We start from the raw sequence: 15,251 nt of genomic DNA, 5'->3' as shown, positions 1-15,251 counted from the left end.
AAAGGAGGTTAAGATTGGGTCTCGATTGTGTCCAGATGCTAAGAAGGGGTTGATTGATCTTCTTCGAGAGTATTCGACTGTGTTTGCTTGGTCCTTATCAAGACATGCCTGGGTTGGATTCTGAGATTGTGGAGCATAGATTTCCATTGAAGCCAGAATGCCCGCCAGTCAAGCAGAAGTTGAGAAGAACGCATCCTGATATGTCTGTGAAGATCAAAGAGGAAGTTCAGAAGCAGATTGATGTCGGTTTCCTTGTGACCGCTGAGTATCTGCAATGGGTGGCCAATATTGTGCATGTACCGAAGAAAGATGGAAAAGTCTACATGTGTGTTGACTATAGAGATTTGAATAAATCCAGTCCGAAAGATGATTTCCCTCTGCCACACATTGATATGTTGGTAGACAATACTGCTAAATTCAAAGTCTTTTCGTTTATGGATGGATTTTCCGGATATAATCAGATCAAGATGGCACCTGAGGATATGGAGAAGACCACATTCATTACACCTTGGGGAACATTCAATTATACAGTGATGCCTTTCGGTCTAAAGAATGCTGGTGCGACTTACCAGAGAGCAATGATTACTCTTTTTCATGATATGATGCATAAAGAGATTGAAGTTTATGTCGATGGCATGATTGCTAAATCGATCAGCGAAGAGGAACATGTTGAGCATTTCTTGAAGCTATTCCAGCGTTTGAGGAAGTATAAACTCCGCTTGAATCCCAATAAGTGTACTTTTTCTGTTCGTTCTGGTAAGTTGTTGGGCTTTATTATCAGCGAGAAGGGTATTGAAGTTGATCCTGCCAAGGTCAAAGCAATATAAGAAATGCCTGCGCCCAAAACTAAGAAGCAAGTCAGAGGTTTTCTCGGCCGCTTGAATTATATTTCCAGATTCATTTCCCACATTACTGCCACATGTGCGCCTATATTCAAGCTTCTTCAGAAAGATCAGTCTTGTGATTGGACCGAAGACTGCCAGAAAGCATTTGATAGTATCAAGGAATATTTTCTTGAACCTCCGATTTTGTCTCCACCTGTTGAAGGAAGACCGTTGATCATGTATTTGATTGTGCTAGAAGCTAGTATGGGTTGTGTTCTTGGTCATCAAGATGAGACTGGGAAGAAAGAATTCTCAATTTACTACCTCAGTAAGAAGTTCACCGACTGTAAGACTCGGTATTCAATGCTTGAGAAGACTTGTTGCGCATTGGCTTGGGCTGCTAAGCGTCTACATCAATATATGTTGAATCATACCACTTGGTTGATACCCAAAATGGATCCAATCAAGTATATATTTGAGAAGTCTATTTTAACTGGGAGGATTGCCCGTTGGCAGATGTTGTTGTCAGAGTATGATATCAAATACCGATCTCAGAAAGCGATCAAAAGTAGTATCTTGGCTGACCATTTGGCTCACCAACCGATTTAAGATTACCAGTCAGTGCAGTATGATTTTCCTAATGAAGAGATTTTGTACTTGAAAATGAAAGATTGTGATGAACCATTGCTTAGAGAAGGGCGAGAACCTGGTTCCCGTTGGGGCATGGTGTTTGATGGAGTTGTTAATCAATATGGAAATGGCATTGGGGAAGTGATTATTACTCCTCAAGGCACACATCTACCCTTTATAGCTAGATTAACTTTCAAGTGTACAAACAACATGACAGAATATGAAGCTTGCATTATGGGGCTTGAGGAGGCCATGAATCTCAGAATCAAGTATTTGGATGTCTTCGGTGATTCGGCTTTGGTTGTGAATCAGATCAAAGGAGAATGGGAGACAAATCAACCCGGTTTGATACCATATCGAGATTATGCGAGGAGGATTTAAACTTTCTTTACAAAGGTTGAGTTTCATCATATCCCTCGAGATGAGAATCGGATGGCATATGTGTAACACCTCAAAATTTGCCCTCCTCTCTTGGGACTAGCATAACATATTACATATCATTTTTTAGGTCATTAGGCATTGCATATTGCATATCATGTGGTTACATTGTGCAAGTCATCCTCACAAGTTTTGATCAGAAGATGAGGAGGTTATGTGCAAGCTAGGGTTTCATTGGACTGGTCATTAATCATCTGAGGATGTGCAAGTTCAAATTGGGGTTTCATGATCCTCAAAGGATATTGGTCTTCATCTTGATTACAATGATTCATCATCATCATCATGGTTTGTCATCATCAAGTGTTGAAGCAGATTCCTTGAGATTAGGGTTTTGACCACTGGTCAACCCTAATCAGGTGCTTTGGGCCAATCAGGGCATGGTAAGGAGATGGGGTTTACAGTGGATATGAGGATCATTTCATGGTTTTATTGTGTATATTGAGGCTAGGGTTTCACCCTTAGGGCATTTCATCAGAGGATTGGGGCTCAGATTGATCAATGCATTGCAAATTCATCTATCAGTTGAAAAGTCAACTGTGGTCAACTGTGCTTGATTTCATGGATTTGGAGGTGGGAGAGAGATGGATATACTTCATTCATGTTGAAACAAGTGTTATTTGATATTTCAAAGCTCAAGAATGAAGAAAATGAAGTCAGACAAAAAAACTGCCAAAAATAGAAAGTGACTTGTAATGGAAGTTTCCAAAAATGGAAAGTTTTTGACCTCAAAATTACATGTCCAAAGAAGCTTCAAATGAAAATTTGTTCAACATGAAAGTTGTAGATCTTGTTCTCACCTTTCCAAAAAGTCCAAGAACATGAAATTCCCATGTATGGTTGGCAAGTTATGGTCCATTCAATTTCAAAAATGACCCATAATCAAAGTGGCATAACTTTCACATGGAGTGTCCAAATTGAATGATCTTTTTATGTGCAAACTCCATTTGACATGTACTTTCATGGTGCATAATTGGAATTCATCAAAAATGGTCAATGCAAAAAGTCAATTTTCAAGTGTACAGTTAAAAATCCAAGGGCAAAATGGTCCAAGTTGAGAAATAATGGGAATTTTGGCATGGGGATTTTTGCAACACCTCACAAATGCAAATTAGAAATTGTCTCAACTGTCATAAACTTCCAAAGTTCAATATTTGGCAAAGGCATTTTGAACTTGCACTTGAAATTACACAATTTGGCATGACATGGTGAAATTGAAAAATACAAAACCAATCAACATGGGACAAGTGCCAACACATCACAAATGGAATTTGGAGAGTGTGTGAGCTGTCATACAGCTGTCATGGGCCCTATTGTGAAATGGCATTTTTGCCCTTGAATAGAAAATTGCACATTAAGATAATTACATCATTTTGGGTAATTTGTGATTAAGAGATGGATTAAGTGGAAGTATATAACATTAATCATAACTAACTTTGGATCAGAAACACAAATCACAAGAAACTCTAACAACTTTTCCCTCCAATTCTCCAAATTCATCAAGAACATTCATCAACAAAATTCATTGAAACTTCCTCAAATCTTCATCATTTGGCACGATTTTTGTTTGGTTGATCTTCTACAAGCATAGGCTACAACTGTTTTGGTGATTTGAAGCAAGAAAGTGTCAAGATCGTGACTGTTCAAAGGAGGTTCAACTATGGCATTTTGAGATTCCTTCCATTTGAAGCTTCCTCGAGCTAAGACAACTTCTCCTTTCATCTTCCTCGACCTTCATCATCACCTGTTTGAAGCCATAACATCGTGAATCATCCAGAATCACCACTGCCATCACAACAAGGTTAGAATTCGAAACTCACCGTTGCTTTAATTGTGATGTGCGTTTGAAAGATCGTTGCATGTAGATCGTCGTGATGTGCTTAGTTTTGATTATGATTAACTGTAGAGAGAGATATCATGCTTTGAATGTTTGAATGTGAAACCTAAAATGATCGATCCGTGCGCTATGTTAGGAATTAGGTGAAACTAGTTGTGTATTCGTGATCCTCTTGCTTAGACCTTTCCAATGGTTACCTGCTTGTGAATTTTCATGGAGTTTGGATGTTCATGTGTTCTTGCAATTTCTGGAAAGTTGATGATGAATTTCTGGAAAATAAGCTTGTTTGATCCATTTGTACCGCATGCATTTTTGAATCTTTGTTTCCCTCCGCTCCTAGCCAATCAGCGCATGACACCGCATTAATGTGCAGCGCGGTCGTTTTGGTCCTTGGAAGCGTATTTACAGGATTGCCACTGAAATCATTTTAATTCATTAAAACACTTAATATTTATTTCATTATTTAACAAAACTTTAAAAAATCATAAAAAATTAATTATTAATCCAAAAATAGTGAGACTTTTTTTGATAGATCCCAAATTCTCTCTAGTTTTTTATAGGCATGGTTACAAAAGTTGTGCATGGAAAAATGTTGACCTGGCCTATTGATCTTTGACTTGTGTACATTTTTTGCATGTTTTGCCATTTTCATCATGAAATGCTAATACATTTAAAGAAATGAATGAAAATTTTTGTGCTTATTCTGGACATGTTGATGGTGATTTTTATGTAGAGTTTATGATTTTTGGATGCTTGGTTGATTAGATATAATTTTTTGAAGTAAGGTGTGACAATTTGTGTCACACCAAGCTAGGTCAACTTTCTGATTTTATTTGCATGGCCTAGGAATGTTTGATTGCTCCAATTTTTTGCATGAATGATCATTGATGTGTCAAGATAATATGTGAATTTTTCTGGGTTTTTTGGTTGCATTTTCAAATTGATTGATAATTTTCTTCACTGTGGTTCATTGTGCAACATTGTGTGATACATGTTTGTATATCCTTTGTGAAATTCTCATATGGTTTTGGATGAATGTGAAATTTGGTATGCTGATTATAGACACATTGTAGGACATCACTGTTTTGGTCCCATTCATTTCTAATATGTTGTCACTGTTTTATGAATTTTTGAAGTGAATGCTTGTGTTGATGCTATGAATTGGCTTGAATAATTGTGTCTGGATTTCTTGATTTTCATTGGCCTAGTTCCTTTTGTCCCATTGAGCTGAAAATTGACATGCTATACATTGAATATGTCCTATTTATGTGTGAATTTTTGTGGAATTAATTGAATTGATTTGGTATGCTTTTGAGTGAGATAGTTCTGTTTGGTCTTTTGAAGTTGCAAATTGCATGATTGATGTTAAATTGTGCATGAAATGAATATGGTGAATGATATGAGCATGGGACCAATTGCATTTACTTTTGATTTGTTTTAATTTGATTTTGGTTGAGAATCCCTTGCTGTTTAGATTTTTTTTCTCACTTTTGGACCCTAGGCTTGGCCTAGTGGTCTAGTTTCTCACATTTGGTTTGGATTTTCAGAATGAAATGCACAATGCTTAAGGAGTTTGCTTCAAGTCAATTAAATTGAGATTGTTTGATGTTGAGCACTAACATTGGCTTTGTGTTGTAGGGATTGATGCTTGAGCTTGAGCTTATAGCTTGCACTTGTGTGCCTTAACTTGTGTTGTTTGTACAGATTAACTGATTAACATTTGCTGTTTATTGTTTGTCTGTCTGAGTACTGATGATACTTGATTGATTTCAGGTACATTAAGTTGCTTACAGTTCTTTAAGAACTTGCTTGCTGCTGCTTGGTTTTTAAACCACTTGAGGTAGGACTTCTATTCTTCATGTAGTCTGGAAGACCTGGCCTGTTACTTGGCCAGGCAACTGTCTGAAGTCCTCCTTAAGAGGCGATGTTTGTGGTTATTTACATTTGTGCCAAGCAGGTAAAGACCTCTATGAGGCAATTGGTGGATCAAAGGGATATGCAATCTATCCCCCACTATTCTGTGAGTCGTCCCTCTGCTCACACGGCTGTGTGTTGATGCATTGGGACACAAACCCAAGATCCTGTGCTGTTGCACAATCGAGTCAGAGTCTTTGAGCGTAGAAGGGTCCCCCCATTCTGGACCCACGCTCCTTTGTCTGAAGCTCTCCCTGGTCAGGGATAAGAGCTGTGAAGTCTAATCTTCACTCACCTTTCATCTGCTTCACCTTAGCCCCGCAATGGCAAGGTTAAGAGCGAATACTACCCATGTACAGATGACTTGCTTCGGCAGTCAAACCCATTGTTTGAGCCTGACTTGATTGGTTATAGTGTGTGCAATGTGAATATTTGTTTGCTCTGTTTGCTTGTATGCTCGTATGCTTGCTTTCTTCCTGGATAGGATTAGCTTGCAGTTGTGCAAGTAGGTAGAAACCTGAACATAGGGCAATGATGCATGACAACACTAGGCTCAAGTACAGCTCCCTGGTAGTGTGTCTTCCCTTGGTTTCTGGCTAGATTTTCTGTCCCTCTAGGGGGAACTACATCACCCTGATCCTCGTGCCAGACGAGGTATGTAGGCAGGAGACCGTGCGAGGTCTCTCCGGGCACTTTTTTTTCTTTTTGTGTGCGTTTGCCTGTTATCTGCTTGTGTGTCAGGATATGGACGTAAGCCCAGCGATTGGCTGTACGTATCCTGATTGTGTTTGTTTGGTTCGGAAGCTGACGTAATTCCATCGAGTGGTTGTCGGGTTCTAGGTTTGCCTGTGGGTGTGTGTGTCTTGTTTGGCGTGCGTGTGCCGAACTACGGCAGCTCTGATTCTCGTTTCAAACGAGATACGTAGGCATAGGATGCGACGTCCTATCGAGCTCTCTTCCTCTTAACCCCACCTGTGTTGTCTTCGGTGTGTGTGTGTGTGTGGTGTTTAGCAACCTTTTCTTTTTTTAGAACGTGGATCCCGTCGAGTACGACGGACGTGAGGGGTGCTAATACCTTCCCCTTGCGTAACCGACTCCCTTACCCTTTCTCTTTGGTCGCAAGACCATTTCCTTTCTAGGTTTCTCTGAGCGTTTCCTTTCCCTATCTTGGGATAAATAACGCGCAGTGGCGGCTCTGTGTTGTGTTTTTATTTCAGCTCGCCGGTTGTTTTTTCGCGGATGCGACAGCTGGCGACTCTGCTGGGGAAAAGTAAGATGTAGACCTGTGCTGGTCCATTGTCCCTAAGCGAGTCCTTCCTAGCGTTTTAGGATAGTTTAGGTTGCTTGTGATGCTCTATTTATTGCATTTATTATTCTGACTGTGTATATATTTGCATAAATATTTGCATGCATCATACTATCATGTTGTTGCCGTCCTCTGTGCAGGTGATTCCTCTGTTTGGGGTGGGTGTTCTGAGTGGGGCTAAAACCCAGGCCCGAGTATACACCTAGGATTAGCGTGGTCTCACGTCGCTCACATGCCGGTTGGGCACATTGTTGCGACGTGACATACCACAAGCCGGACGAGGTTCATCTGAGAAGTGCTCTTCCAGTGGGGTTTTCCACTTTGGTTGGGTTATCTCTTTTGAACTATTGACTCTGGTGACCGATCATTTCCCGGATCCTTGGTTTAGACGATCTTAAGGGAGCTACAATGGCACACCCGAAAGGGCAAACCCATTGAGTATCTTTGCCCGATTGTCGAGACTACGATCCGCCTTAGGATAACCTGTTTAGAATTTACCTGTGAGGGGAGGGTTGATTATTTCAGATGCATTGCTCAGATGGTGACTTTTTTTGCTTCGTGGATCAGAGTCATATTTATAAGTCGGATTTATGGTCGTTTATTTCTGAGATGCCGGAGTGCTGTCCGTGGTACTTATCAGTGGGGATCCGTTTATTTCAGGATTCCCCGGGCCGATTCAGATGGTTATGGGTATTTGCTCAGAGACTGATAATGATGATGATGATGTATCTTTCTTCCGTTTATTTCGGAACCCGTGGGTCGGATTGGTGGTTATTTGTTCCCTCAGATGGTTATGATCAATTCAGAGACCAGGTTTCAGTACAGATGATCAGATGGCTTGGAGGATGGCAACGCATTGCATTCATTCATCAGCATCATTACATCTTGCATTTATTTGCATCTAACACATGTTTACCCATATGCAGGGACCCTTTTTGATCGAGATCCTGGTTGAGAGATTTCTTAGACATGAGGAGACCCGGTTTGAAAGATGATGTTGCCTACAGTTTCTTCGACCCAGAGATCAGTGTGCTGAAGGATATGATAGCTTTGATTGCACCCGACCATGTGGGGTTGTTTCGTGAGACATATGGGGGTATTCTGAAGATGGTTTTCAGACTCACTGACAGAGACAGGAGTGCCATTCATACTCTTCTCCAGTTCTATGATCCCGGTTTGAGGTGTTTCGTCTTCCCAAATTACTTACTCGGGCCTTTGATGGAGGATTATGCTGATATTTTGGGCCTTCAGATCAGAGATCAGGTTCCTTTCTATGCTACCAAGGAGGAACCTGATATTGGAGGGATTACCCATGCTCTTTATTTGAGTCCGGAGATGGTGAAGGGTAATCTGAAAGAGAAGGGGAAGTTGCCTGGTTTTCATCTGAGTTTCTTAGAGGCTAAGGCTAAGGAGCAGGCGGAGTTAGGTAACTGGAAGGCTGTCTGTGCTTTGATTGCTGCAGGCATTTATGGGATCATTCTGTTTCCTAACCAGAAGAACTTTGTGGATATTAATGCCATTCGCTTGTGTATTCGAGGAAATCCTATTCCCACCTTGATTGGAGATGTATATTACTCGGTCCATAATCGGAACGAGAAGAGGCGTGGGGGATTGATTCGATGCTGTGCTCAGTTACTATACAAGTGGTTTATGGGTTATTTGCCGTCTAAGGGTGCTTTTGTTCTTTTGGGCCAGAATGTTAATTGGGCGACCAAACTGATGGGTTTGAGGGCCAAAGACATAGATTGGACTCACAGTAGTGGGGTTGGACAGGATTTCATCTGCAGTTGCGGGGGTTTTCCCAATGTACCGCTTATAGGAGTTCAGGGTTGCATTAACTATAACCTGACACTTCTTAAGAGGCAGATGGGATTTGCTATGGAGCTTCCTCCATACAAGAGTGAGGTTCAGGAATCTGTGTACTTCCCAGTTGAGGGCAATCAGGCCAGGGTGAAGCAAGTAGCTGAGGCATGGCGCAGCATTCAGAGGAAAGGCAAGGTTTCTTGGGGTAGAGCTAATAACAGATCTTTTCCTCCGTTCGATGACTGGCTCAGTAAGAGAGTGGAGCTTACTTGTCTACCGTTTCCTATGGTTGATCCTTGGTATCCATTGGTTGAAGAGACTCCTTCTACTGTTAGTATGGACGAGTTCTTAGAGATGAAGCGGGAACGAGATCAGTTGCTTACAGAGAAAGCGGAGTTGGAGATGACTGTTGCTCGGGTTCAGAGGGTTAACCAGGAGATCAAAGTGAAGATGGAAGATCAAGACAAGCGGCATGCCCTGGAAGCAAAGCGTTTTGAGATGGATACTGCCTACTATGGGAAGGTTAGCCAGGCTTTGGCATCTTCAACAAGGGAGCATGACATCACTAAAGAGAGATTGGCTAGAGCTTCAAAGGTCATTGAGGATGAGAAGAGGAGGCAGATCCTCGCGAGAGATCAGAGGGACGTCAGAGCCCGGAGCCTTGCTGCAGAGTGGGAAGCAGAGAAAGCAAAGATCATCGCCGAGAGAGATCATTATATGGCAGAGAAAGATCATTACTTCAGGCAGATGAAGATTCATCAGAAAGAAGTGGGGAGATTGCAGCAGGAAAACACCGAGCTCAGGTTCGCCTTGGAGTTCGCGAAGATGGAAGATGAGATAGGGCCATCTGTGGAACCCTCATCCAGCTAGATCTTTTATTTGTTGTGGATTATCGTCAGGCTTGTTGACGGAATCTACTTGCTTGTATTTCTTTCCTGATTGTGGAGGATTGTATTTGAATTTTATCTAGTTTGATGTATGACTATGGTACTTGTTGTGCACTTTTTGTTATGTGATGGTGATTTTTCATTCAGTGATTGGTTTTCAAGCTTTATTTTCTTTACCGTATGCACTCACACAAGCACACACATGGTTGGGGGTATCATGCTAAATCACATATCTTCGATCCGCACGATGAAATCAAATGCTGAATGACTGAATATTGATGCCGGATTATTATTTGTCTCGATGATGCCAGGATCGAGAGACAAAGTGTCCTTCATGTGGATAGACACTGCATCCATGCATAATCATAATAACTTGTGTTTTATTTTGCAGGTATTTGTTGCTAACGTGCTTGATTGTTTCAGGAATCATTGCTCGTGCTCGCAGAACTGTACCTTTACACTCAACACGCCCTAGCAGATATTACACCAGACGCAATACTCCCAGACTCATGGATCTTCCAAACGCAGATATACTTGAGCTGAAGGATAAAATGAGTGAGCTGATCAACATCATGCGAGGCTTTGCAGTTGGTCAGAAAGCTCTGGCTGACAAAGTCGAGAAGCTCGAGCGGGCTTCTGCAACAAATAGTGGTGTAAACCTCGATGGAGTCTCCAACCAGGGGCTGGGGTCTCGAGACGGCGGAAAGAGGACAACCATTGGTGTGGTGAATAATACTGGTGCTGGTGGCCAACCGGGGCAGAATTTGAAGGACAATATGTTGCCTCCGTTCTATGGGTTTGATGAAGATAGGGAGGAAGACAGGGAGGCTGACCAGTTTTCAATGCAGAATGAACCGTTCGTTCCCTACAGTGCTCCACCTCAGAACAAGGAGATTCAGCTGTTGGCTGAAAAGATTAAGGTATTGCAGAGCTATGCCACTCCCGGGGTGGTCAACATGTCTAATATGGGGCTGGTTGAGGGGATTGTGATCCCACAGAAGTTTAAGGCGCCCACGTTCGACAGATATAATGGGAGTTCTTGCCCGGAGACGCACTTACAAGCCTTTGTCCGCAAAATTTCTGCTTACACAATGGATCAGAAACTGTGGATGTACTTTTTCCAGGACAGTCTATCCGGAGGATCCCTGGAATGGTATACCAAGTTGAAATCTTCTGATATTAAAAACTGGCAGGATCTTGGGGATGCTTTCTTCAAGCAATATCAGTTCAACGCTGACATGGCTCCGAGTCGTACCCAGCTGCAGGGTATGTCTCAGAAAAATAATGAAGGATTTAAGGAGTATGCCCAACGGTGGAGAGAGTTGGCTGCAAGAGTGCAACCTCCTCTTGTCGATAGGGAGATGTCGGATCTGTTCATGGGAACCCTGGAAGGGGCTTATGCTGAAAGAATGGTTGGTTGTCCAGTGACCAACTTTTCTGATATTGTTGTGGCAGGGGAAAGAATAGAAAGCTGGTTGAAGCTCGGAAAAATTCAGGGCACTGCTTCTGCTTCTTCTTCGGGGTCAAAGAAGCCATTTGGTAATAATGGACAGAGGAAGAAAGAAGGGGATACTAGTGCTGTTTATGCTCAAAGAGGACCCAGTAGGGATCGTTACTTCCAGCACACCGCTGCAGTAACTATTCCTGCTGAGCAACAACAACAACAACAACAGCAACCTCAACAACAGAGACAACCCTTCCAGCAGAGGCCTCAAAGGGCTGGTTATCAGATGAAGGGAAGAGCAGTGGACAGACAGTTTGATAGGCCTCCGGTGACCTATTCTTTCCTGTTCAAAAAGCTGATGGATCTGGGGTTGGTACAGACCAGAACGCTGGCACCTTTGAGACCTGATCAGAGGCCAGCTAATTATGATGAGAATGCAAAGTGTGAATTCCACTCAGGTGCGCCTGGACATGACATTGAGAACTGTAAAGCTTTTAAGCACACAGTTCAAGACCTGGTGGATTCAAAGGCAATCAACTTCGCGCCATCCCCCAATGTCAATGCAAATCCCATGCCCGCGCATGGTCAGAGGGGGGTGAATGCGATCTCTGAGGAGAGTCGAGTTGGGTTGTTGTCTGTGGACCAGTTGAAGACTCCGTTGGCTGAGGTCAAGGGTCTGTTGTTGGAAAATGGGGTTTATCCGGGCTGTGGCCATGAGTGTGCTGAGTGCATCGTCTCTGTTAATGGGTGTGAGCTTCTGAGGAAGAATGTCCAGGGTTTGATGGACCAAGGAAGTATTGTGATTGAGAAGAAGGCTGATAAGGAAAAAGAGGAAGTTTCCACCATAACAATTTACTTTGATCCGGTGGATTTGTCTAATCTTGCTGAAGCGGCTCCAGTTACCATCACGGTACCTGGACCAATTCCATATGACAAAGATGATGCCGTGCCTTGGCACTATGGTGGGGAAGTGTATTGTAACGGTGAAAAGTTGGAGGAACAGACTGCTAGTGAAACCACCATTTCAAAGGTGGATAATGCCGGTACTAGTGGTTTCACTCGCAGTGGGAGGTTATTTGCATCGGATGCCCTGAGGGGAGGAGAAGGAGAAAAAGAGAAAAAAAGAAAAGGCCGAGGCTTTAGCCAGGGCGAAAGGAAAAGCTGTGGTGGGTGGAAGTACTCCAGTGATGACACCGGCGTCGGTTGGGTCGGAAGATAAACTTGATGATGATACTGAGGAATTTTTGAGAATAATCAAGAAGTCAGAGTACAAGCTGGTTGACCATTTGCAGCAGACTCCTTCCAAAATCTCAATTTTATCATTGTTGTTGAGCTCTGAGGGGCATAGGGAGGCTTTACTGAAGATTTTGAAGAAAGCCTATGTTCCTCAAGAGATAACGATAAATCAGTTGGAGACAGTGGTGTCTAACGTGCATGCCAGCCATGGGCTGGGTTTTACAGACATGGACCTAACTGTGGATGGGAGGAATCACAATCGGGCGCTACACATAGCCATGGAATGTAAAGGGGCCGTGCTTTCGCATGTGCTGGTTGATACCGACTCCTCTTTAAATGTGTTGCCAAAGAAGGCTTTGGCAAAGCTGAACTGTGATGGGCTGATTCTGACTCCCACAGATTTGATTGTGAGGGCATTTGATGGGTCAAAGCGGGCCGTGTTTGGGGAGGTTGAGTTGCCAGTGAAGATTGGACCTGAGGTGTTCAAGTCGACTTTCTATGTCATGGATATTCAGCCAGCTTACAGTTGCTTGTTGGGTAGGCCATGGATTCATGCTGCTGGGGCAGTAACATCGACTTTGCACCAGAAGCTAAAGTATATCTGGGAGGGCCAAGTTGTTACTGTGTGCGGAGAGGAGGATATCTTTGTCAACCACTTGTCCTCATTTAAATACGTTGAGATGGACGGTGAGATCTGGGAGACGCCCAGTCAGGCATTTGAAACTGTTAAGGTGGAGAATGCTCTGTTTGCTAAACAAGAGGAAGAAAAACCGTCCATTTCTTCATACAAGCAGGCTGCTGAGGTGGTTAAGAGTGGAGAGGCTCCTGGTTGGGGCAGAATGATGGAGGTCCCTGCAAAGAAAGACCGATTTGGAGTTGGGTATCAGCCGGGCCGAGGCTCAGGGCAAAGCGGAGGACGTCGTACGTCGGTAACCTTCACAAGCGCCGGAATGATGGATCCGGATCACATCTGCATGATGAGTGATGACGCTGACAGCGACTGTGACATGGACCGGTGGATAAAGTCGTGCGCACCAGGGATGGGAATCCAGAACTGGAGGGCTGAAGAGATCATCCGGGTCACTCTGCTGGAAGAGTAATATTTTTCCTGTTTTTAGTCTTATATGCATGAAAGCCTTATGTGTTGCCCGACACGTAATGGTCCATTGTAAGGGCCACCTCATGTTTAAATTTGCAAATTTGCATCATTAATAAAAGGATGTTTTTCAGTTAAAAGCGGTATTCCCTGTTTTTCATTTCTTTTTGCAGTTTAAAAATAAAAACAAATAAAAATGGCAATGTTTTCATTTTTCTTTTTTCAATTTCTCACACCGGTTCTAAAGCAATGCATGAATCAACATTCATGCAGATGCGATTCTTCTCCGGATCTCATTGATAACAACCCTGTTACACCCTTGTATGACTTCGACAATCCGATCTATCTTGCTGAAGAAGAAGACGAAGAAGATTGTGAACTGCCAGGGGAATTAGCCAGGTTGTTGAAACAAGAGGAGAAGGTGATTCAGCCACATGAGGAACAAATTGAGGTGGTGAATTTGGGTACCGACGAGGTCAAGAAAGAGGTGAAAATCGGGGCTGCTTTGGAGGAAAGTGTAAAGAGCAGATTGGTAGTATTGTTGAAAGAGTATGTCGACATCTTTGCCTGGTCTTATCAAGATATGCCAGGGTTGGATACCGATATTGTTGTGCACAAGCTACCGTTGAGAACGGATTGTCCTCCAGTGAAGCAGAAGTTGCGCAGAACTCGACCTGACATGGCAATGAAGATTAAAGAGGAAGTGCAGAAGCAGTGGGATGCTGGTTTCCTTGCTGTCACTAATTATCCGCCATGGGTTGCGAACATTGTGCCAGTCCCGAAAAAGGATGGGAAAGTGAGAATGTGTGTGGACTATCGAGATCTGAATAGAGCTAGTCCGAAAGATGATTTTCCGCTACCTCATATTGATGTGTTGGTAGATAATACAGCTCAATTCTCGGTGTTTTCCTTCATGGATGGCTTTTCTGGCTATAATCAAATCAAAATGTCGCCAGATGATATGGAGAAAACAACGTTCATTACACCGTGGGGTACTTTTTGTTACAAGGTGATGCCATTCGGTCTCAAGAACGCCGGTGCTACTTATCAGAGAGCCATGGTGACTTTGTTTCATGATATGATTCATCATGAAATTGAATGCTATGTTGATGACATGATAGCAAAGTCCCAGACAGAAGAGGGGCATTTGGTAGATCTGGCCAAGTTGTTTGACCGGCTGAGACAATTCAGACTGAGGTTGAATCCGAACAAGTGCACGTTCGGAGTGCGGTCCGGTAAATTGCTGGGGTTCATTGTGAGTGAGAAAGGAATCGAGGTTGATCCTGCAAAAGTAAAAGCAATAAGAGAAATGCCTGAACCAAGAACAGAGAAGGAGGTTCGTGGTTTCTTAGGTAGATTGAACTACATTTCACGGTTCATATCTTATCTAACAGCCACGTGTGAACCAATTTTCAAGTTGTTGAGAAAAGATCAAACGGTCAGGTGGAATAATGATTGCCAAGCGGCATTTGAAAAGATAAAAGAATATTTGCAGGAGCCTCCGATTCTGATGCCTCCTGTGGAGGGAAGACCGTTAATTCTGTACCTGACAGTCCTCGAGGGGTCTATGGGGTGTGTATTGGGACAGCATGACGAGTCTGGTCGAAAAGAGCATGCCATATACTACCTTAGCAAAAAGTTTACCGACTGTGAAACAAGATATTCGTTGCTCGAGAAAACTTGCTGTGCTTTGGTCTGGGCTGCTCGCCGACTGAGGCAGTATATGCTGGTTAATACCACTTTATTGATTTCCAAGATGGATCCAATCAAGTACATTTTTGAGAAGCCAGCATTGACCGGACGGGTTGCGAGGTGGCAAATGATTTTGACAGAATATGA

The sequence above is a fragment of the Lathyrus oleraceus genome, chromosome 2 (genome assembly GCF_024323335.1).
Source record: "Lathyrus oleraceus cultivar Zhongwan6 chromosome 2, CAAS_Psat_ZW6_1.0, whole genome shotgun sequence".
Lineage (NCBI taxonomy): Eukaryota > Viridiplantae > Streptophyta > Magnoliopsida > Fabales > Fabaceae > Lathyrus > Lathyrus oleraceus.
This window is presented reverse-complemented; position numbering follows the sequence as displayed.